Source organism: Macrobrachium rosenbergii, chromosome 30 (genome assembly GCF_040412425.1).
Source record: "Macrobrachium rosenbergii isolate ZJJX-2024 chromosome 30, ASM4041242v1, whole genome shotgun sequence".
Lineage (NCBI taxonomy): Eukaryota > Metazoa > Arthropoda > Malacostraca > Decapoda > Palaemonidae > Macrobrachium > Macrobrachium rosenbergii.
Genome location: NC_089770.1, coordinates 27,874,074 through 27,897,035, shown reverse-complemented (window position 1 = coordinate 27,897,035; position 22,962 = coordinate 27,874,074). Strand labels below are relative to the sequence as shown.

Here is a 22,962-nt window from a genome sequence, read left to right as displayed (position 1 = left end):
AAACCAGCACACGGTGGCGATCATTCTAGGTCACCTGTAGTCCTAATATCTCTACCTGGGCATGCTAATGGACATAGCAGGAAGGGTCTTTCCATCAGAGCCACGCTTTGGCATGTTCAAGATCATCATACAGTCCTTCCTTTCAGACACAAAACCAGCACAGGCAGATCATTCTAGGTCACCGTAGTCCCTGAAGAAGCTTGTTCTCACGGACGCCCACCTTTGATCTCTTTAACCCTTAAACGCCTATTGGCGATTTACACGTCGACTAAAATTGTCTGTTGGGTCGGAGGACGCATCGCACGCCGACTACAAAAAATTTCAACCTTCGTCAACTTTGACTCGACCGAAATGGTCGAAAAACGCAATTGTAAGCTAAAACTCTTACATTCTAGTAATATTCAAGCATGTACCTTCATTTTGCAACAAATTGGAAGTCTCTAGCACAATATTTCGATTTATGGTGAATTTTTGAAAAACTTTTTCTTACTACACGTGTGCCAGAACTTGGCTGAAAATTTAAAATTCTTTTGTCATTTGTAGTAATTTTGCCGTTTATAATAGCGTTACATAAGTTTATGTGAAAATGTGCACAATTTCATGTAAAATACAACAAAAAACAACGCATGGTTGTAGCTTCTATCAGTTTTGAAATATTTTCATATAAATCCACGATAAGTGCCAAAATTTTCAACCTTTGGTCAACTTTGACTCGACCGAAATGGTCGAAAACGCAACTGTAAGCTAAAACTCTTACATTCTAGTAATATTCAATCATTTACCTTCATTTGCAACAAATTGGAAGTCTCTAGTACAATATTTCGATTTATGGTGAATTTTAAAAAAGAAATTCCCTTACGTCTAGCGCGATATTTCGGCCGTAACATCTCAGAAATTCTTTTGTCACTTTGTTGTAGTGTTTGCACTGTTTTATATTAGTCGTTACATAAAGTTTTATATATGAAAATGTGCACAATTTCATGTAGAATACAAAAAAAATAACTCATGGTTGTAGCTTCTATCAGTTTGAAATATTTTCATATAAATCACAATAAATAGAAAAATTCGACCTTTGGTCAACTTTGACTCGACAGAAATGGTAAAACTGCAATTGTAAGCTAAAACACTTACAGTCTAGTAATATTCAATCAATTACCTTCATTTTGCAACAAAGGGAAGTCTCTAGCACAATATTTCGATTTATGGTGAATTTTTAAAAAACTTTTTTACGCCCACAGCGTTCATGAATTCATGATCATTTTGTGATAATATTTTCTGTGTTGCTTTGATCGTTTTACATTTGTTATATACCAAAATCATCACAATTTAGTGTACAATACAAAGAAAAAACTCATTAGCTTTAACCGTTTGCTTACAGCGCGATTTGTATACAATTATATATGAAATTTTTTTAGCTGTCATATATTTCAATATTTATATATGATAATATTTTTTCATTTCTGATGGTTGCATACTAAACTTCAGGCAATGACAAAAAAGACAAATGAACTCTTAATCTTAAAAACTAAGCATGCTGTGATTTTTAAAAAAACTTTTCCGCTTCTGTGGTAGCTCCCGAGCATACGCCGGCATACGGCAGACACTTTAAGTAAATAGAGGCTCGGGCGTTAAGGGTTAATATGGCATGTCTAAGTGGTTTAATATGGATACCATTTATTTTCTTGAATTTTCCCGTATTTTTTGTATGGAAGTATTATTAGAGAGATCTGATACATATTTCTTTTATGAAATGATTCTTCCTTGAATTAGGCCTACTTCCTTTTAAATTTTGCAGATATTTTGTTGTATAGAGGTTTTAATGGTTAAATTTTGTAGGAATAGAGTAATTTTTTGCAAAGTACCTTCTAATATCGGTAATGTTTTATTAATATTATTTAATTTTTTATTTAAATTACCTAATTGTCTCCCTATTGAGTGTTTTATTTTTAATAATTCTGTTAGCTTATCAGACCACCATGGAACTTTGTGTGAAATTGAACAGAATATGAAATTTGGGCTTGAAGCCAAGCACTGGAATCGAGGATTATTCAAGCTCTATTTGGTTTGAGATGAATAGGTATGGCAATGAATGTATAAATTAGCAAATAAATAAAATAAAAAGAATGATTTTAAAACTATGGTAAAAATTTACATTTGGCAAAAACTGATATCCCCATAAAACTTTGCATTTAAGATATGCATATAACCTTTACTGTGTAAAAAAAGTAAAAAATAAAAATTATACATAAACACAACTGCAAAAGTAATATATACTACACTTGGCAATGTACCAAGAGGTCAATATTAAATTTCATTATAGAGGTTAATGTCTCTAGGGAAAACAACAATGTTATTAACATTGTTCTGCTATATCCTGCCTACTAACCCATGTCTTTGCTGTGCTGCAGCATACCTATGGTAATGCAATAAGATGTGTTCCACAGTAGAGGAGGCACTGTATACAGACTAATGCAGTTCCCCTCAAAAAAAAAATCTGTGGGTCAAACAGTGTGGCCAATTCTCAGACGACAAAATACAATTTCTACCCTTTGGTTTTGATGGAATCCAGATGGCCAATGTTCAATACTTTGTCTGATCTTCCTGTACTTTTTATTGTTGGCTAGAAAGGGAGAAGACCAGTGCACGTGCCACTTATTTTTGACATATGAGCGAATAGTCCATTTCATATCGGTAGCAGGGATAATGGTGGAATAGAATGTCATATTTAGTAATCATCTTGCTTCATGGTCAGCAAGTTTTGTTACCTACAATGCCTACATGGGCAGGACCAGCAAAAATGGACTGATTTGAATTTGGAAAGCAAGTCTATACAACCATTCTTGAATAAACTGAATAATTGGATGTTTAGGTTATATTGCTTGATGGCCTTGAGTGCAGTATAGAAATCTGAATATATGGTGAAAGTATTACCCTGTAGAGTACAAACAATCTCAAGAGATTTGGCTAATGCAGTTAATTCAGCTGTAAAAATAGTCATTGTTAGACAGTCTGCCCGGCATATGAGCTATTACCATGAACAACAGCACAACCAATGCCACTTGATGGCTTTGACCCATCAGCGAATAGTTTAACAGAACCCGAATGTATTTGGTCATGATCAAGAAAATGAGCCTTCACTTCCTGGACATTAACTGATTATTTTAACAGCAGCTTTTTGACAGACCAATGGTTCTGGGGTCAACCAAGGAGGCAACTTACAGCAATGTACTGCCTTAATTTTTTGGTTTTTAATAGATATATTGTCAACTGCGGCACTAATTCTTACATGAAAAGGCTTGGATGCTCTAGTGTTTGAAAACTTATGTGGATCGTTTTGGTTAAGAATGGATGCTGCGGGGTTTTCAGGATAACCTCTCAATTTGATCATATACCGCAGTCCCAGTTTCTCTCTATATAAATCTAGAGGGAGCTCTTCGGTGCCAGTATATAAGCTTTCAACTGGTGATGTCTCAAATGCACCAAAGCATATTCTTAGACCAGCATGATGAGCTACATCCAACTCCTTAAATTTGCTTTCACTTGCTGAAGAGTAGACTTGGCAACCATACTCAATCTCGGATTTACATAACAAGTCATAACTGTAAAAGTGACCTCTTGTCAGCACCCCATTTAAAACCTGAGACTTCTTTTAAAATATTAAGGGATCTCTTTACCTTAATTTTCAAGGAGTCAATAAGATTAGCCCATGTTAGCTTATTAAAAATCATCCCTAAAAATTTCACCTCCAGAGTATCTTTCAGCTTAATATTTGGAATGGTTTCCTTTTGAGCACTTCTAGTAAAATGAACTGCCACAGTTTGGAGGGGAGAATTGAAAGCCATTGTCATCAGCCCAATGCTGATTGCATTAATTGACTTTTGCAAGAGAAATTACAAGGTGCAATAGCATCATAACTAGTGACATATACAGCAAGGTCATTGACAAACGAAGATGCCTTTACTGGAGGTGAGACATTCAACAATGCTGTTTATAGACACAGCAAATAAGGTGACACTCCATACACTGCCTTGTGGGACACCTTCCTCTAGCTCAAAAGCATTAGACAAGGTAATTCCAATTCTAACTTTAATATACCTCCCACTTAGAAATGTGCTGATGAAATTTAACATATTACCTTGTATTCCCATGTACGAAGTTGCTTAATAATACCAAAATGCCAAGTAGTGTCATAGGCTTTTTTGAGATTGAGGATGACTCCAACAGTCTGACTGCGTTCTGAGAAACCTTGCTGAAATTAGGATGATAATCTTAATAGTGGGTCCAGAGTGGAACTATTTCTCCTAAAGCCAAGTTGGACAGATGATGATAAACCATTTTTCTCTAGATGCCACATTAGCCTAGAATTCACCATTTTCTCAAACAATTCACACACACAACTTGTAAGAGATATTGGCTGATAGCTTGCAGGAAGATATGGATCTTTCAATGGTTTCTTAATGAGGACAAGTGCAATCTTCTAAGAAAGGGGAAGAATACCTGTTAACCATATTTTGTTAAAGAATTCAAGAAGATAAGATTTAGCTGAATCTGGAAGATTTTTGAGCATGCTATAAAGAATTCCTGGGGGATGTCGATTCAGATGATGATGAGCATTCCTTAATTCCCTTAAAATTAACTTGGCATTGTAAGATTCACAATTTCAGAATTTAAATTAAGGGAAATGGCCGAATTCCCTAATATTCTGGAATCAGAGTTGAATAGTTCCTAGAACTTGATACTTCAGAGAAATGCTTACTCAGTTTTTCAGCAACTTCATCAGCTTGGTGACAAGGCCTCCATTGATTTTCGGACAAGGCGTTGGCGATGGAACGATTTGCCATTTTGCTTTCTTCTCTTTTTCCAGATTAACTGGGATGGGGTCTTAGAATTTATGCCATTTATATAAAAAAGCCAGGACTCTCTTTTTACTTTTTAAAAAATTTTCTCTGTTTTGCCATAGCTCGTTGGTAAATACATTTTGCTGTTAAAGATTGACTGGATTTATAATGCCTGTAACATTTTCTGGTAATTTTCCTCAAATTACCACAGGTTTTATTCCACCATGGAACAGCAGGTCTGCGTGGTCTACCTTTGGTATTAGGCACTGAGTTTTCAGCACTGTTCAATATTTCAGAGGCAAAGTACTCATAAGCCTTTACTGTATATGGGACTTGAAGGACTCAAATTCCTGGGATAGGTTAATACCTTCCTGAAATTTGACCCAATCTGCTTCCTTTTCCTTCCATTTAAGAGGAAAATTCGAGGAGACATTTCTCAAACTTCAGATGGATAAGAAAGTGATCATTGTCATGTAGACCAGATGGATAGGAAAGTGATCACTGTCATGTAGAAACTCATCTATAGACCAGTTAAAATCCAGATAGAGAGAAGAGCAAATACTTAAGTCTATAGCAGGCGAATCACCTGTGCAGATATCATGATATGTCACAGTACCATCATTAAAAGTGTAAGATCATTATTATTAACAATGTCATCAATGATCCTACCCTCTGTGTCTAAAAATGACCACCCCAAAGTGGGTTGTGAGAGTTAAAATCACCAAGTAGTAAAAAAGGAGGAGGAAGTTGATTAATTAAACCTTGAATCTCATTGAGGTGAACCTACATTTTGGGGAAGGTAAAGAGAGCAGATTGTGATATCACAATCAAAAGTAGCCTGGATAGCAATTGCTTGAAGCTGCTTGTTCAGGGGAAAGTAAAATGTTGCAGTGTTTCAGCAATAATTATTGCAACACCTCCATAGGCATGGTCCCCAACAGTGGGGCTCATCATAGATCTCAGTTTAGACCCAGATTATACTGCATCCCTAATTTAGTTTCTTGGAGACATACAACCCCAGATTATGCTCATGCAATAATACATATAGAATTTCTGAATGAATCCTTAGACCCCTTACAGTTCCATTGTAAAATGTCCAGATTGAATTTTTAGTGCCAGGATCTGCCGAGGGCAATTCCACTGTAATCTATACTATTTCTTTGATTTATTTTCCTAATGGACTTTATAGGAGTTTCTTTAGTATGTCTTGAGATATGTGGCTTGTGACTTATGATTAGCTCCATTATGTTTTTTATTAGCTTTTTTATAAAGGAGCAGAATGGACTTCAACTACTATTTTCTTATTATCCAAGGAAATTGATTTGGGCTGTTCGATAAGGCTCAGTGGTTACAGCAGCAGCTTTGGACTTAAGTAGAGGTCTGTATAAGGGGTTTCAAATCCATAGCCGACTGATCAGAGAGGCAGACAGCTATCTGTGTAGACATCCCGGGATTATATATGTAATCAACGGAAGGTTTGCTTAAAAGCAAATGGATGTTACAGACTAAACACACACAAAACAAAGCTGCTACAACACCTTCAAAAAACATAACAAACATCTCACACGTCTCGAACTGGCCATACCGGCAATTAACTCGCTGCTGGGAAGAAGGGCGTTGGGTTGGGTATGATACATGAAACATACGCTACCTAACTGAGATGTCAGGCAGGGCAGCCGATCGAGACCACAGGTCTACCCAAAGCCAAATCAAAAAAGTTTTCAAAAGAAGGGTGCTTACCCCATACAAAAATGGGAAAAAGCACGTTAAAAGAAGAAGAAGAAGAAGAAGATCCAAGGAAATTGATTTCTTGGCTGTTACTGAGGCAGACACCCTCATTGTTGGCCTCACTGTTGTTACACTTTTTATGGGGTTTGGAGGAGAGGATGAAGGAGTTCTTACTCTCTTTGGAACTTTAGTTTGTTCTTGTTCCATTTCTTCGGGAAGGATTTCTTGTTGCATGAGAGATGGGAGGGACAGAAGGGAGGTCTCTTCAATGGGAGATGATTCCACCATATACAGTAAATAGGTACATCTTCCTTAAAGAGGGTTGCTTCAACCCTAGCAGGTTAGCACCTGGACCAGATAACTGGGTCTTAGTCTCAGGAGTTCTTACTTTTACAGCAGGTAAGGTGTTACATTGTTGACTTGAGTTTTTATAGAACAGAATTCAGAGCCATAGCATAGGTCTTTGTCTGACCAGTAATTTTTAGCATAACTAATGCTTATATGGTTATTAGTTTTACACACAACTGCCTCTTCATATTTATACTGTCTACAATTTTTATTGGATGGGGTAAATCCAGTTCGCAGTTAATACATTTTGGTTGTTCTGATAAAAATGGTTTAACTTTGACCCTTTCATTTCCAAAATTGACATAAGATGGTACGTCGGAGTCCTCAAAAGCTAAAATGACTATATTTGCCTTTGGAATTTTTCTTACCTTCCATACAGAGATTAGACTAATTTCTAATACTTCACTTTCCGTCAATTCACAAAGGTCTCTATCAAATACTACTCCTCTTCCATAACTGAAATTCACGTGTGGTCTAGTTTCTTTATCATGTCATCTTACTCTGAACTTTTTCAGTGTCAACATATATGACTGGGTCTTTGATTTAGCGTGAATAGGACACTTCCTTTACCAAACCTTGAGATGCTGCCCATATCAGTACCCCCAACATTTTTGTTGCTAAAGGTTGTAGTAATTGTAATTTTCCTCCTAGCAGATACTATCAACCACATTGAGGTTTGGGAGTTCTTTCAAAGTGGCCTTGTCCTCCAAATTTGGCTGAGCCACTAGTACCCATTGAGATGGTCTATAAACATTCATGTTTTTTAGGGTCTTGTCAGACAGTGCTCCTTTGACAGACGATTTACAAATTTTGATATTATTAATATTGCTGCTGGCTTTAAGTGCAGCTTCATGTTTTTCAAAAGTTACCCATACTTTCTATATTCCTTCATTTTCATCAACGTTCATTCTTAACTCTATTATTTTACCGTAACTAGCAAATGAAAGAGAGAGATAGTTTTGTTGTTACATTCCAGGGGAATGTGCTCTACATGCAATACAGTGCTGTACTTTCAAATTATCCACGGTGTTCCCACACCGGTGAGTTTTCAATTTGTGATGACTACCCTGAGAGGTAGTACCACCACTGGAGCATTCCACATCCATGGTCAGGTTCATGCCAAGAGTTGTCACTTGTGTCGAGGCCTTGTCGGAGGTCGTCATCTGTGCCAAAACAGTATCATCAAAGGGCCCAGGGGTACTCTGACCTTCATTACTACAACTCAAAGATCGAATGGAAAGGAAAAGAAATTAAGTAAACCTGAAAACCTTAAAAGATTCCATCAGCCTTTCATGGCGTTTATTCTTCCACCAATGTCACAAGTGAGAACTGACTTAAATGTCCATATGCTCCTACCCTTCCAAACAGGGGATGGCACAACATGATTAGAATGACCATCAAAGCCAAACCTGCTTGTTAGACCGAGAGTATTACAAGAATGCAAAATCCCCACCTAATAATCATATCACGGGCAAACCGTATAGAATACCGAAAGTCCTATCCCCAGAACCAGACCCCCTGGAATCCGTGGCCCAGCCTTGAAGAATAGTTCCGCCCTTGAACTATCAATCTGATATCTCTCAGGTCCAAACATTATCAGGTAGTTGATGGTCCTACCACAATTCCAACTACTGTATTTAACTTCGGGTTTAAACCCAGTCTGAGCGATGATATCTTTTCCTATTTATCAGGTCCAATGAATTTTAGCAAAAGTGGAAAATTCCCCCAAAAATTAATCCAAAGAAATATATAATGATATATGGGATTCTTGGACTCAAACCTGGGAACAAATTCTTGGGGTTCAAGAGCTCACCATGTCAAGTTGGTCCCAAGTCGAGGGGGATTGAACTTTGTGTTTTGTTGGATGAGGTTTTGATTTTGATATTACTTTCCTAGCAGCATTTTTAATGAAATCAACAAGAAATTTATTAGTTTCATTATGGTCTTTTAAATACTCAAATGGTGGGATATTCCTAGTGTGCATTTCACATCGCTCCTAATCTGCTTTAAAAATGTTATAGTGAGGGACATGTTTTGCAGGATCATTTTGTAATAATGAAATTAATATTGGGAATGATCACTGGTATACAAGTCTTCAACCGTATTCCAGTCTAATCTGTCTGCTACACTTGAGGCACACAAAGTTAAGTCTGCTGAGGAAAATGTTCCATGTGTTTTTGAATAATGTGCGATTTCATCATCATTTATACAGCACATGTCGTTTGATCCATGAATTAATCTATTTTACTTCTGCTCCATTTTGAGTTTGTACAATTAGTCCCATATTGGGTTGTGAGCATTAAAATCACCTACTATTAATGTAGGTTCCTTGGCATTGTTAATTAATTCTTTAAGGTTATCAGTATCATAACTTTTATTAGGTTTGGTTAATTTATAAATTACATAATTATCGTTTTTAGTCGTATTCTAATACTCGATATTTGTACGTCAGTCAAGCTTACAAGTACTTTGTCATAAGCTACTTTGTTATGTACATATGGCTGTACCTAAATTTCCTTCTTCCTCTCTAGATGTGATGCTAAAATATATTTACCTACTGTATATTGTCGATACTGTTTCGATGCTGTTTCGTTGACATTTTGTAAACTTAATACAGTACCATTGGTTCGTATTCCCTTAGTAATCTTTGTATTTCTCCTAAATGTATTACGTTCCATTGTATAATATAATTATTGAAAGTATTACGTTAAGTGTGTTCAAGTGTTATTTTCTTCTTGAGGATTATCAATTTGCATTTTTATAAAATTTTATTTACGACATTTGTTTTTCTTTATATATTAAGTGTCCAATGCACATACAGCCCTTTTCATTAGTGTCTAAACTAGCAGTTTCTTTATTTCTGTATTTTATAAAATTACTTATAGTGTTTGTTAAACTGTCTTTTGATGTTTCTACTTTTGTTGCACAATTCAATAAAACGTTCGTTACATCCACATGTGTTTTCATGTATCATTCTTTTTTCGTTTACTCTTGCTGCACCAATTATTATTGGTTATATGGAGTAGCCTATTCTCTTTTCCATTCACATAATCATCCTTGTCAATGGTTTGTTCCTCTACTATTTCTTTGATGTTTTGGGTATCTGCTTCCATTGGTTCTATTATTATTTTAGAGACAACGGTATATTTTAGTTTTTGGTTTGTGTTCTTTCTTGAGGTCTTTTTGTCTTTACTTTAACAAATCTCTCTCTCTAATAATAGCTGGCTTTTGGTTTGGATGGAGTTCTCTCTAAAGGCCTCTTCAGTTTTTTTTTTAGCTTCCAGTTCATTACAACTTTCTTCTTATATTTCTGTGGTATATGTGCTTCCATTTGTCCCAATATCTCAAAATGAGATATTGGTTCTTTGTATTTTGGTTCATTCCTGGAGATTTATCTATCAAGGTTTTGTTACTCTTATCTATTTCCATTTTTGTTTCATTGTTTGATCTTCTTATAGTAGAAATGGTAAGTTTCCTCTGACTTTCAATTCTACTTTGGCCTCTTTAATGGCATACCTGTTCTCTCCTGCAGTAATTTTAATTCTGTGTTGCATATTTGATAAATATATTCTTAGACCATGAATGGTGATTTTAACGGTTCGCATGTTTAGGTTCGCTAGCACATCCATTGTGTGTCATGTTCGTTAGATCCACAATATTGCACTGACATGTATTTCGGCAATATTTCTTTGTATGTCCGTACTTACTACAGTTTTGGACATTGTAGTGGTTTTGGAAGATACGGTCTAATTTCTCTGTTTTGTCCCATAATTTTAATTTCTATAGGTAAATCTTGGCCTTCAAAATTTTGTTTTTGCTCTTCTTAATGATTTTCTATAACTTTGTCTACTGGCTATGCTGTATATTTCACAGTCTTGCACTTTGCTGTACCTCTTTTTAAGGGGAGTAGTCAGCAATGAATTCTTTCTATTGGTTCTTCATTTATTATCTGGAACTACTATGGTACCCCGTACACTGTTCATGCTGTCATGTTATCATTTGAGACTTTATAATATCAATGTTTTTTTATAGTCAGGTAATTTTCTAATTGGTTTCTTGTTGTGGTTTCTATCAACCACATCTGGTCATTATTTGTCTGAATGACATTTCAGAAGCTGAATGTCGATTCAGTAAGAAATTTTCTAATTTCAATTGTGGTGGGACATGAATGTAAAGAACTTCAGGTTTGTATATAATATTAGGAAAAATATAGATTACTTTAAAAATCTTCATTTGTTCTTACACATTTACAAACCATTATTCTTCATATAGAAGACTTACCCATTGCAGGGGATGGGAGTCTGGGCAAATCTCTCAACCAACTGGTAAATTTTCTGTCCACCTGGGAATACCTTCCTGGTGACCTGGCCTGGAAAGAGCTAAGGAAGGAGTCCTGCACCTTTAGTTTGTTGGATATATGGGATTTTGCAACTGCTAGACTTCAGGGCTAAAGTAATGAGCTTGTGTCATTACCTTGAAGAAGGCTTTCATGAACCCAAAGTGTCAGGCAATAAAACTTGCCATTAGAAACTAACGCGTTTGTTTCGCTGTCTATCCCCTCTCTCCCACTGTGAAGAGAGAGTGGGGACATGCTGTAATGATGGAAAGCCTTAATTTTAATTTAATGGCAGTACCCTTCATAATTGGAGTGGAAAAACAAATTGGTTTTGTGTTATCAAGACGTTAAGTTGACCACTGAAGTTGAGGTTGTCTATGATCAGTGTGCTTATGTTCAGCGCGTAAATGTAACTAAGTGCATAGTTGACTAAGTTCAAACCGCAATGTTTGAGACGTGTACGACGACGCAGGAGGGAAAGGAATGTAGGTCCCCTTGTTTTCCACAAAATGCCAAATTTCTCTCTTGTAAAAAGGAACCACTAGAGGAACAATTATGGAAGGACTCAAACACTAAGAGTATGTTGCTTTCACAATGTATCTACCTTCTGTTGAAAACTAAGAAACATTACAGAAACTGAGGGAGTCTACTCTCCATTCTTCAGCCTTAACTTAATCTCAAGATTCGTCCGTCTTCGACGTCAAGTACCTGTTCCAGCTAATAAAAGGCCCTAAATGACCATTTGTGTATACTAAACAGTATTAATTAATTTTCCTAAAATGAATGGTAGCCTCTGAATGTAAATCAGAACAATTGACGCGGAGATATATTTAGCCGTAATTTGTAGTAATATTATGTATGAGGTAGGCAGAGTGTAGGATGTATATATCTGTTATAGATTGATACATCCACCCCTACGTCTAGGAGTTTGGCCATTAGGCCTGTATTTTGTTAGGTGTGATATCCTAACCTGAGGTATTTAGGCCTATGTTGCCCTAGTCTAAGGTGTTGTAAACTTGATGATAGTGTAGCCTAAGTTATTGCAAACCAGTGATAGCGCAGCCTATTGTATTGTAACCTACATTGATCTTTTAACCTATATGCCTTCTGTAGCATTAGCCTTCAAAATGGAGGGTTATGGAGAGAGAGAGAGAGAGAGAGAGAGAGAGAGAGTCAGAGAGAGAGAGAGAGAGAGAGAGAGAGAGGATTTCTTTGATAATTTATGCAACAACTGTCTGATCAAATTACTGATAAGAAAAGGGAAATGGCTGCACCTGTCACTTCCACACCATTCAATTCTAACAAAGCTAACAGTTCAGACATTAACCCATTCATTACAGTAGACAGAGCAGACAACAATGACACCACACAATAACCCAGCTTCACTTGTGACACAATTTATCAAATATTACCCAGCCAGTAATGCCCAGTAATCTATCCCTGGGTAGTAACGCTCAAACCCTTTATCCCAGTATGTAATCTGATTAACCATATTGATAATAATTCAAAGGGCTTTGTCCTAAAAGCCAGGATATTCTGATGTTGAAGTCAGAATTACAAGGTGTTAGGACTGATAAGTGACTCGCTAGAATATTTCAAACTGGCCTGTGGAAAATTTGGGGTTACAATATCCATTTATTAAATTGTTTAAATTAGTGTCTATCCTTGGTATAACCAAGACCTAACAATTACATAAGAGCATGGAATATAATTTATAATAGAATGTCAATGCATCATACACATATAGCAACATCATCCCATCCTCTAATCGCATTAATCAAAGAGGAGATAAACATGAATTCATTGTAAAAACAGCAAGTCTGCATTTTGGGTGGGAGCCAACTAGATTTTCCATTCAGACTAGGTAAAAATGCGGTTTACTGGGCAGCCAATCACGAATACGAATTCAAAATTACAATATAGTGCAGTTTTGCCTGACAATAATGTCGCAAGCATTGCACAAATCTCAAAATTAACAAGGTAACAGCCCGAGGATTTTGGGGGCCTGTAGACTTGTGCTTTTCATGCAGTCTATCTGGTAGCTAATCACGAGTTTAATGGAATTTGTGATAGAATGAGAAGCGGCATGTACCGCAAAAATCGCCAAAATTCAATGTTATAATCATTAGTGTGCCAACCCGATCTTTATCCAAGCAGGTATAACGCAATCTGCTGTTCCACCAATTACGACTGGCATCAATGACCTTAGTTGTTCCGATGCGGAGAACATTAAATTAATCAATTAATCCAATTAATTGCGACTCTGACTGCAAACATCCAGTCTATCAACCACCACGGTGTTGGCGGTTAGTAAAGTCCAGCAACAAAAATGCACAAAAACCCCGATTTTGGCCTCTATATTTCTGGAAATATTCAACCGACCGGGATGAAACGCTGGCTTTAGAGGCCTACTAAGGTCTCTAAAACCCAAATTTCATCGAAATCCCGTTAAACAGTTCTGGAGATCAGATATCGATTTTTGGAGTTCAGGTGATGTGGTATAGGTATGGGTATGGTACAGATATGGGTATAGGTATGGGTCTGATATGGATATGGGTATTGGTATGGGTACGGTGCAGATATGAGTATGTCTTTGCAGATATGGGTATTGGTATGGGTACAGTACATATATGGGTATAGGTACAGATATGGGTATGGTACAGATACATTTGGTATGGACATAGGTATGGTTATGGGTATGGTACAGATATGGATAATGGGTATGGTACAGATTGGGTATGGGTATGGTATTTATGGATAGGGCATGGTATGGATAGGGGCCTTTTTGTTAAAAATGCAGTAGCTTAAAAATGTGACCCCAAAGGGTCATGGGTGGTCTAGTCTTAATTAAAAATTATTACACACGAGGTTTTGGTTTTGATTGTTGGCTTAATGAAAGCTACTAGTTTTGAAAAAGTTTTGCCACACACACATATATATACACACAAAATTTATAATTATGCAGCGAACGAGGTGAGCTGACCATAATCATGTTTTAGGAGAAGCCACACAGGTCTAAAGAAAACTAAAACTAAAGTCTAAACACCCCCATTCCTTTGTTACCATTTTTTTCTCTACATAGGACGTTGCCATTCAAAAAAGGACTGAAATCACATACAAAAAGTGATGAAATCACAAAGGTAGTAAATCCCAGCTACAAAGAGACAGGTATGGAGGTCAAGGAATTACAAAGGAAGGGAGGGTGTAGGCTATACTCACAACATGATAAATTATCATGAAAGGAAAAAGTTAAAGGTGCCTTTCTCAATCAGTATAGAATGAATGCCATAATAATACACACAAAGCTAATCACACCTGAAGAGACAGACAGCGGCACTTCTTCAAGCAATACAGTTTGAAGACATAATAGCAAATGTATCCACCCAAAAGCACATGATCATATAAACACAACTTCTTTGTGGGTAACAATTTTTTTGTCTTTTCTTATTTTTTCTTCTTTGTCGTTGAAAATCCAAGTTGGAAATTATGAACCTGAAGCACCAGTGTTTTCTTTGTATGAAAAATGAAAATAAAGAAAACGATAACAATATGATGGTATGACTAAAAGTAATATTTACGATCTCCAGCAGAAACTGGCTTAGCCTAAAGCGCCAAGTTTCGCGATAATATGCCACTTTCGAAAGTGTTCTTTGAAAGTTAAATATTAAATTCACTCTACTTTGGTAATAATTTATACCAGTTATTATTATTCATCATTTTGTATTACGTTAAAGGGAATTACTTTCACGGCAAAAAATTCAGCTTTCTACTGTAAAGGTGTCAAAGAAACGAGCAGGTAAAGGTTACTGCTGGTTTATTACAGATCCAGGCGGCTTATATTGCGGCCGACTGACGCCGGGCCGTGAGAGACAATGGAATTGACTGTGACCTGAGGTCGAAACAATAAACAATAATATACAGTGAACGAGTACGAATTACAATACGAAACATACAGAGACACAATATAGATACAGTCTTGATGCCTGTGAATGAAGAAACATGTGATACACAATGTGTGACATTCGTATAAATACCATAAAGTAAAAATGATAAAAATGCGTGACCTGGCACGTTTTGGCGTGACTAATTTAGCTTGAAGAAAACGAAGTCACCAAAGAAAACAAGCTCAGCGGAGACTTAATTAATGGCGCCGCCGAAACACTATCCTGGCGCCGGGTTGGTGACTTTTTACCGTCTCCCAAGACGAGGGACGCGTCTGATTAATCCCTGTACCTGGTGGGACGCTGAAGGGTGCCGCGGCTCCTTGAGGATAACTGAGGGCCTCCTGCCTGTGAGGCTGCTGTTTGGGCGGTCCCTTCCTGGGCGGGGCGCCTGCGGTGGTGAGGCGTGCTGGAGTGCGTTTGGGCGGAAGGGGTGCTGCGACGCTGCCGGGACTCTCCGACAGGGAAGGCGGGCTTTTAGCCGGTCTGGAAACCCAGTCGTTCTTGCCTGGAAGTGCCAGCCGGAACGCCTTGCTGTTCCGTCCAGCGCGGAAGGGTCCCCTGTAGGCTTAGTTAGTGGTGGACGGACGGCGTCGACTCTGACGAAGACGTGGGTGGCGGATGACAGCTGTGGCGGCACGAAGGTGGTTGCTCTGTCGATGTATGAGCGCCTGCAAGGCGAACTTGCCGGCCACGTCGCGGAGCCTCTGCAGAGATGGGGGAGTGGCGATCATCCGTCACGAGCTCTCCCGGCACCCGAGGGGTTCCCCATAGGTTTGTTCAGCTGCGGATGGGGTGCCGTCGGCTCTGGGGCAGTCCTCAACCGAGAGGACCCACGGCAGCTGATGTTTCCAGTCCCGGCGGTGCAGCGGCCGCGAGGGATGATTTTAAGGACCTGTGGAATCGTTCGACCAGGCCGTTGGCCGCTGGGTTGTATGCTGTGGTGGTGTGGTGCGTGGTTCCCAGCAGTTGAGCCAGGGCAGACCACAGCTCGGGAGGAAAGGCGGGCCCTGTCGGATTTGTGATGTGGTCCGGGGCGCGGCGGCTAACCCAGCTGGAGAGCAGGGCCTCGGCGCACGCACTGGCGGTGGCTTCTTGCATGGCGTGGCCGGGCCACCTCGTTGAACGGTCTACCACCGTGAGAGGTATCTGGATCCGCCTGATGGGGAAGGGCCCGACGACGTCGATGTGGATGTGGCGGCGGCGCCCTGGTTGTGGGAACTCGCCTACCCCCGACTGCGTGTGACGACCCACTTTACTGGTCTGGCACTGCAGGCACTGTTTGCCCAGGCTGTGGCGTCCTTTTGCACCCCGTGCCAGACGAACTTTTTTAAAGCAGTTTGGCGCGTGGTCCTGCGGAGTGTGAGAGGCCGTGGATGATGTCAAATACCTGGCGGCGGCGTGAGGCTGGAACCAAAGGCGGGGCTGGCTGTGCTGATGTCACAGAGCAGGCTGGGACCTCCGGGGCGGGGTCACGTCCGCCACTTGAGGATGTGATGGCGGTGCGGTATGCTGGGGTTTCTGGGTCAGTGCCTGTTCTCTGGCAAGGTCCTGGTAGTCTACACCAAGCTGCACTGCGTTCAACTCGACTCTGGAGAGGGCGTCTGCTGGATTTTTCTTGCCGGGGAGGTACCTGACGGAACAGGTAAATTCGGCTATGGCTGAGAGGTGGCGCTGCTGTCTGGAGAAGACCATCGTCCCCTGCTTCGTGGCGTGAACCAGTGGCTGGTGGTCTGTGAAGATTGTGAAGGGCGCCTCCAGGAGGAACTTGAAGTGCCGAACTGCGCGGTACATCGGCGCAGAGTTCCCTGTCGAAGGTGCTGTATCGGGACTCTGCGGGATTGAACTTCTTGCTGAAAAGGCGATGGGCTGGGGCGCCGTTGATGATTTGCTCCAGAACAGCACCGCAGGCAACGTTACTGGCGTCTGTCGTCAGCTGGAGACGCCTTGGGATCCTGGTGTGCCAAGGCGTTTGCCTTGGTGGTGAGGCGGCCTTCGTCCGGGAAAAGGCCTGCTGCTGGCTGGGTCCCCAAGACAGGGACTTCGGTTGACCTCTTAGGACTTCCGTCAGGGGCCGTGGTGTCGCGCGATCCCGGGATGAAGCGCCTGTAGAAGTTGACCATCCCAAGGAACTCCTGGACGGCCTTGATGGAGGTGGGTGTCGGGAACTTGCTCGGCTGCCACCCGATGTAAGAGGGCGGGCGCCTGTCGGAGATACCTCGTGACCCAGGAACTCTGCTTTCTGGACGCCCGAATGTACACTTGTCAAAACGGACGACGAGGCCGTTTTCTTGGAGGGGCGCTGGAGGACTGCTTTGATGTGCCTCTGGTGTTCGCTGTGAGACCTGGAAAATATGAGAATGTCGTCGACGAGCAGACGCAGAATTTTAGGTCCCCAGGATGCTGTCCATGAGCCGCTGGAAGGTGGCCCCGGCGTTCCTCAGCCCGAAAGGTGGAGAAGGCGAACACATAGGACCCGGAAGGGCGTGATGATGGCTGTCTTTGGTATGTCTCTGGCGCAACAGGTACCTGAAAATAAGATTTAAGAAGGTCCAATTTAGTGAATATTTTGGCCCAGTGAAAAGGAGGCCGTGAGGTCTTGCATATTGGGCAGAGGGTAGTGGTCGGGCTCCGTTGCAATGTTGGGCCGTCTGTAGTCGCCGCAGGGTCTCCAGGAGCCGTCGGTTTCTGCACCATGTGGAGGGGAGGCCCATGGACTGGAGGCTTTCCTGCAGATGCCCATCCGTTCCATCTCCGAGAATGCTTTTTTCGCCTCCTGCAGGCGCTGGGAAGCCTGTGGAACTTCGCATGTGTCGGGGCCCTTTAGTCACTATATGGTGGTATATGCCGTGCTTGGCTGGGGCCCGGGGACTTAGCGGCTTCGGGCTTAAACACCTCGGGAACTCGACAGAAGGTGTGCGTACTGGTGGGCGGCGGCGCTGATGGTGGGTCTGGGTCCCGCCGTTAACGGGAGAAGATCGGCAGAGTCGGGATCGAGGAGGCGCTTGCGCCCCACGTCGACTAGCAGGCCGAAGTGCGCCAGAAAATCGGCCCCAGGAGTGGGGGTTCCCTACGTCCGCGACGATGAAGTCCCAGGAGTAATTCTGGCCAAGGATGGAGATCGACAGGAGCCTGGTGCGTGAGGAGAGGATGGGGTTCCGTTGGCGGCCGTCAGGAAAGGCGGCCGGGTCTGGTGTCTGTTGCGGTCTCTCTGGATGCTGGGAAGACCGACTTGAAGGCTCCTGTGTCGACCAGCATCATCCTGCCGGAGACGGTGTCGCGGAGCGTAAAACCTACTGTTTTTGAGGCCCTGGGTTCTTCGGCTGCCATGGCGGCCTGTCCTGCTGGCCGCCGCCACCCCGTTTTGAACGGTTGAACGAGAGCAGGGCGGCAGGCAGTTTCAGGCGTCCTTTCCGAACCACTTGTGATAGCGACAGAAGCCCGGGACCACCGTCTACTGTGGGTTCGTGGGCGTTTGTTGGCGATGGCGTTGACGGGCTGCTCTACGTCCTCTTCAGGCTGGACGGAGCTGACCGGCTGAGTGGCCGGTTTTAGCCTGCCAGAAGCCTTGACGGAGTCTGTGAGGTGTTGTGCCGCCCTCTGAGGTCCTCGACAGGCATGGTGTAGGGGTGAGCGATCTAAGTTGCGTACTTCCGGGGAGTTGGCGAAGGAAAATTTCCCGTATGGCTTATCTCCTGCGGCTTGTTCGTGTCACCCGAGACTGGTGTTGACAGGAGATCTACGACCATGCCCCAAGCGTCTCTTGGATCGAGGTCGTGGCGTGGGTTATTGGCAAGGTCGATAGCACGACAGGCGGCCCGCTCGGCGATGGGCAGGAGCAAGCTTCGAGGAGGAACTTTTTTGTAGTGCTGTATGTGGGTGTGAGTGTTTGGGTACCCGGCGAGATGAATTTGTTGTACGTCCTCCGGAAGGGCGTTGAGCACTGTGTCGGCCTGTAGGATTTCGTCCGTGAGGTCCGCGATTCTGAAGTGGCTCTCCACCCTGCGCAGCCATCTCGATGGGTTGCCCTGCCAAAGCGGCAGCTTTAGGGTGAGGGCGCCCGCGTTGTGTTGCCCGGCCGTCGTGTGTTCGGGGCGCTGGTGTGGAGGTGCGGGAGGGCCCGGTGCGGGGCGGCGGCTGCGATGGGAGGTAGGTAAACCTCGGAGTCCGCGGGGTCCGCGTTTAACTGCATGAAGGAGGATATCGCGTCCATGCTCGCTCCTTTGACCCCCTTACTGGAGTAGGATACTCGCGTCGAGTACGCTGCGTGCGCCCGTGTGGTTCCGCTAGTGGCGCTGATGAAGTGCGCCCGGCGAGAGTCAGCTGCGCTCAAGCGCTGGTTACAGCGCCGTGTTTAGGGCCGCTAAGAGCGTTTTGGAGAAACCCTGGAGCCAAGACTGAGTCGCCGTGTGAGTCGCTAATGGCTCGGGATACTCGGGGTCACCACTGTAAAAGGTGTCAAAGAAACGAGCAGGTAAAGGTTACTGCTGGTTTATTACAGATCCAGGCGGCTTATATTGCGGCCGACTGACGCCGAACCGAGAGACAATGCAAATTGACTGTGACCTGAGGTTGAAACAATAAACAATAATATACAGTGAACGAGTACGAATTACATAACATGAAACATACAGAGACACAATATAGATACAGTCCTTAAACAAAAATAAAAGTAGTTTATGTCCCAAGTGAAGATGACATTGTCATAACATTTATCCATATCATCTGAAAATGATCTGAAAATTGTAAAGGAAATACAGCCAAAGATGACAAACATGGAACTGCATCACCAAATGCACAAAAATTAAAGGCTACAGAGGTGACAAATTGTGCACTCTGTATAGCCGCTGAGTGGGTGTTACATGCCCTATCCTATAAATGTCAGGAATTTGGTTCAGTATTGCAAATTGTAGAAAATGGGTATTGTAAGGGCATCAAACCGCCTCTCCATTCCTTGTGTTGTGTTTCTACATTTGTACATTAATCATGTCATATTTTGTCACTTGTTATTGTTTCAGATTTTATGTATCTCATTTATGTATCATTCTACGGCCATTCACCGATATATATATCTGCCTTGTACATGGTCTGCAATGTTCTGTATATGTCATTTTGTTGTCTTTCAACAAACTTCACTCTATATGGACGCAGCGGGGCCCGCCGTAGAGGTCGCCCGCTACTCCTTCCGCCTGCTTTCCGCGATTACAAGTACTCGTCGTGAACAATAAAGAATCAGTCTCACTTCTGACCTTTCTTGAACTCCTCACACTGCGACCCTGGAAAGCTTACGAGGTGGCGCGGGGTTTTGGCTCAGCCATTAACGGATTCACCACGGGCACAGCCTACCGCCTGAGAGTCTCAACGGGCTAAACACGGCATCAATTTTAGGCCTCTGATAGCTCCTTCCCGTCAGAAACCGTGCCATTAATGGTTCAAATACATACCCAACAAAGGAACGTTTTGGCACTACAACAGCACCATTAACGGACTAAACATGGCGCATTTTCCGCTGCAGCGTGGAGCAGCAAAGATGGCAGAAGATGAAATTCAATGCAAACTTGTGAGCACCGCCTGTACGCCTCTCGCTGACAAAAGCAGACACGGTCAAACTCTCAGTTTTCACGAGTACACGGCATCATGGTTCCAGTGTGCAGAAGTACACTTCTGCATGGTGCTCATAACAGACGATGCAAGCAAATCCGACATCAGCACATGGCGGCACTCCCAGTAAAGGTGTTCAACAGGATCTCCCTGGCTCGACACGCACACAGATGAAGTCACGACACGGCATTAAAAGATAAACTAATCAAGACCTACTTCAAGCCCGTGGACGGAAAGAGCACAGCACTCGACCTGGTATCCCAGCCCTCAGAGAAGCATCACCCAGAGAGGCTCTGGGACAAACTGCAGGGGCTCATAACATTACCAGGCCGAGGTGAGAACGGAAGGATAAGGAAAATTGACCTGGCAAGGGGCACCTTCGACACCTCCCGCAGGAAGTAAGGAGCCAGATAAGGGACGCCGACGCCTGACACCGGGACATTAATAGACGTCGCCCAGAAGGCACGAGGCCACCAAGGTCGAACACGCCACCACTTCTGGAAGCCTGCAGCCTGATGGAGAGCAACAATGACGACGGCGATCAACGTCATCTTCAAAAAAAAACTGGAAGAGAACAGAGGAAATCATTTGGCGTGCGCTTCTACCACAAGAAATTCGGCGCCAAAGCAAAGTACTGCAAACACCCTTGTTCTTTCCAAAAAACAACGTCAGCGCCACAAGTAACAGCAGCAGCCGCGAAACCGATCTCCCGACCAGCAGGTTTTTCATTAAAGATGAAATCTCCAAGCACCGCCTGCTGGTAGACACGTGGGCAATGCAATCCGTCTTCCACTGACGAAGGAAGATCTTAAGAAGAAACCTGACTCAACAAACACCTCATCGCAGCAAACGGACACCCATCCACCAGCACAACGCACAGATCATCTCCATCCTGGGCCGCAAATACCACTGGCCCTTCGTCGCTGTGATGTTAAGTTCCTGCTGCTGGGCGAGATTTCTAGGACGCCACGGACTTTTGTCGACGTCAGAAGGGAATGACTACTGGACACAGGAACCTGCCACTCACGCCAGCTCGCCAAAGGACTGGGGATGCCCGCCATCTGCTCCACAGCCTCCAGCAGCTACATGTCCCTCCTACAAGAGTTTCCGGATGTATTTAAACTGGAGCTAAGACAGTCACCGGGGCTTCAGCAGAGCACATATTCTATCACATCACCACGACAGGCCCACCAACTCATGCGAAGTTCCGCACCTGTCCCCAAAAGCTACAAGACATCAAATGGGTCTACACAGAGATGGAACGGATGGGTGTCTGCAAAACCATCAAGCCTGTGGGCATCACCCTCCACATGGTAAAGAAGGCAGATGGCTCGTGGAGGCCATGCAGAGATTACCGTCGCTCAAACATAGTGACAACACCAGACCACTACCCTCCCAGACATGCAGGACCTGACGAGCACACTCCATGGGCAAAGATCTTCTCCAAAATGGACCTGCTCAAATCATATTTCCAAGTCCATAAACCCGATGACGTCCCAAAGACCGCCATAATAATGCCCTTCGGGACCTATACATTCTTCTATTCAACCTTTGGTTTCAGAAACACAGGTGCCACATTCCAGCGACTAATGGACACCATTTTGGGGACTTGCCCTTCTGCATCTGCTATGTCGATGACATCCTGATCTTCTCCAGGTCGCCCTAGGAACACCTTCGACATGTCCAGGCAGTCCTAAAACGTTTACAAGAGAGCGCCTAGTGGTGAGGTTCGACAAGTGCATCTTCGGAAGGAAAATTGATTTCCTCGGGCATTAGCTCACCTGCAGGAGTACGTCCATGGCATCTAAGGTGAAGGCCATAGAGAAGTTCCCAGAACCTCAAAACATTAAGGCCCTGCAGGAGTTTCTGGGGATGATAAATTACAAATGGTTCATTCCCCAACATCACCCTAATCATGCAGCAGAAGGCATTCAGCTGAAACGAAGGCAGCCCTCACCAGTGCCATGACTTTGACACACCAAAACCCCACAGCTGCCCTCAGGTTAACAACAGACGTCAGCAACATCACCTGCTGTGCAGTACTGGAGCAGGTGGCGAACGGCGCCTCAGCCCTTGGCCTTCTTCAGCCACAAATTCTCACCAGCGAAACCCACTACAGCGCCTTTGACAGGGAACTGCTGGCTATCTACCAGGCCATAAGTCACTTTAA

The 22,962-nt window shown here is 42.8% G+C and overlaps 1 pseudogene; it reads left to right on the top strand.

The window, feature by feature from the left end:
* Window positions 1-21,842: 21,842 nt before the first annotated feature.
* LOC136854851 (carbohydrate sulfotransferase 11-like) overlaps window positions 21,843-22,962 on the top strand; it is a 25,833-nt pseudogene continuing 24,713 nt past the window's right edge.